The sequence below is a fragment of the Ischnura elegans genome, chromosome 3 (genome assembly GCF_921293095.1).
Source record: "Ischnura elegans chromosome 3, ioIscEleg1.1, whole genome shotgun sequence".
NCBI lineage: Eukaryota > Metazoa > Arthropoda > Insecta > Odonata > Coenagrionidae > Ischnura > Ischnura elegans.
Window position 1 is genome coordinate 20,229,350 of NC_060248.1, and position 2,956 is coordinate 20,232,305.

Below are 2,956 nucleotides of genomic sequence, written 5' to 3' on the forward strand. Positions count from 1 at the left end.
ACTGTGGTCAACAGGAATACTACAGAATGTAAAGAAGCGCTTCATTGAGCCACAGCGTACAATATGTGACGGGAAATCAGTCTTTCTGCCAGCTTCAATTGGAGATACATTTTTTTCAGTAATACTTTTCGGCATAGGGGTTACGTTATCCCTAGTAATCCTAACCATGGAATTGGCACTCATGAAAATCAAAAAGGAAAAGAGGGTCATAAGGAAAAAAAGAAAAAACAAAAAGATGATTCCATACCATGATTAAGCTCATAAAAGGAACTTCCAGTCAAACGACTAAGTAAAGCTCCAAAAAAGTACATCGTTATGTTACATAATACAATAAAACCTCTATTCATGGACACCTCTGACTTAAAGACAGAATTCAGTTTCCAGCAGAGGGATATGTATTAGTGTAAAAATTGAATCTCTAGCACACACACACATACTCCTTGTTGGGCAAATTTTTTCTCTTATAACTAATTACTACTATGTTCATTTCCATAACTTTTTTTACCCAAAATACCAAGTATCACCAACAACAGTACGGAATGAGGACGAGAAAAAGGAGCGTTCACAGGCAAAGCAAAGTATATCACTAGTAAAGAAAAACCTGAGGGAGTAAAGATAGCAAAGACTACCATGGGAACACTGAAAATCAAATGAATCAGCCACTTACAAATGGGGTGACCTTCAATTTTGTTCATAAATATCCTCTTCTGGAAAAAATAGTATTGGGTCTCTTATAGAGTATAACTTAAACTCCAAAAAAATTTAAGTTACTACCTCTGGGTTGAAAATTTTCCTAACCCAGAGTTGCCGGTTATAATTCAATTGTGGTAGAAAAGCCCAATTTTTGATAGGAAGACTGGAGAGGGGTAAACAGGCCTCTTTGACTATCTTAGTGCAATTAATCCTTGGGCTGCGGAAGTTCACGATTTTAGCTGCCAGCCAGTGCAGAAAATACCCCCTGTGCAGGAGGCACCCCCTGGTGCTACGAGAGCTGGCCTGGTAGAGGTAAGCTCTTATAAGCGATGTTTATGGTGAGGGAAAGTGCCCAAGTGCGAGATAACCAAGTAGCATTAAAAAGTATGGGTAAATGCCACTGTCACCTAGCTTCTGAACTGTGAACGGATGTTAGGATGGGGTTAGCTTGATGACTAAGGGTGGATTATAAGCGATAAAAACTTATTAAGCCTGATTTGAGGATGAATACCTGATATTCCAAGCTCACCAGGGGAAAAATATGATTCAGATGACTTTTGCATGATGATGATGCATGTTCTGATTCCCAAATTCACAGAACCAATTAAAGTTTAGTAGGTTAAGAAACTTGGAAGGCTAATACACATCCATTACCAAATAATGTTGTGCTGGCCGATCAACTCAATTTAAGCGCTTTACATTTCTACTTATGTCAGAAGGAGGGTTCATGCTATTGATCCTGCAATATTGAAATTCTTTGAATTTTCAAATTGCTTCATACCAGTGGCTTACTATACATAGGCAGAATTAGGGGGGGGGGAGGGCTCCCTCCCAGAGGCTTAAAAAATAGATGAGTTTTTCAATAAAAATATCAATGCACGAACGTGAAAATTCACTTCGCTATCACCTAAGCTACCTGACCATAGAAATAAATCTTGTGAAACTTTCACTGTGTTAGCTGATAATTTCAAAATTTTTGCTTTCTTCTAAGGGCATCAGGAAGAGAACTGCTTCAGCAAAGGAGGCATTCACGAACAGAAAAGAGCTGATGAGGGTATTTTTATGTAAAAGTATAAAGAAAAGAGTATTGAAGAGTTTGATGTGAAATGCAGCGCAATATGGTGGAGAAATGAGAATACTTGAGAAGGAAGATGAGAAAAGACTGGAGGCCTTTGAGATATGGGTGTAAGATGTTCCGTAGGGTGCTGAAATAAGACTCACCGCATGACTAACTTGCTTCATGATAGCTGACGTGCAACCATCTCCTCCCTGCATCCAACTTCATTCCACATGCACCATCTCATGACAACTCTCTGTATTAAATTACACTGTACCAGTGGATTTAGAAGAGAATGGAGAAGCTGAAGTGATGAAAATGGGATAAGGAATGATGAGGAGCTGGATATGGTGGGTGAGGAGAAAAAACCTCTACAAGAGAGAAGGTTTGGATGGAGGTGTACTGAGAGGGGAGGGGGTGTTAACACCTGTGTCAGAGGGAAGAATTTTATGCAAGCAAGGGAAGGAAAGGAAGAGAATATGATTTATTTAAGAATGAGAGGGAGTAGGCCTTATCAGTGAATTCAAGAGACAGGTCTAATCCGGGGTAGCTCAGCTAACTTGTCAAACACTCCAAGTAAACTTGCCTTGACCAGTAGAATACTTCACTAAATAATTTGATATGTCGATGTAAAATGAGGTGTGTCTTTTAAAAGTGATAATTATAATAGTGATATAATAGTGAAAAATAATTATGATAGTGGATATCAAAGTATCACATGAAATAGGTACCATGTGGATGCCCTCAGATTAGTTTTTCGTTATTAATAACTGGGTTGAATAGACAACTTTTCTAATGAAATGTATTATCCTGCCACAAAAATTACACATTTCTCAATTTTAATAAAAATAATTTTAAATTGATTCATGTTCTAGTCATTGCCATTTTTTTATTACCCAGAGCTGCCATCTCAGATAAAGATTCTGTGCCATTACTGAAAATTCAAAAATGCAATAGTGTATGCCATTACTAATTTCTTCCAATGATGAAATAGAAAAAGAAGGGCAAAGTGAACCTAAAAGGAATATGCCCGCTTTCGAAAACTGGCACATGCAAGCACAATCGATATGCGGTAAAGGTGGTGCCCCTCAAATTGGAGGCTTGGATATTTTGGATTTAAATATAGGTAGGTACAACTTACGTTTAACAAACTGTATGCCAAACAAACGCAGAAGAGAGAGTAATGGAAAACCTTTTTTCAACTAA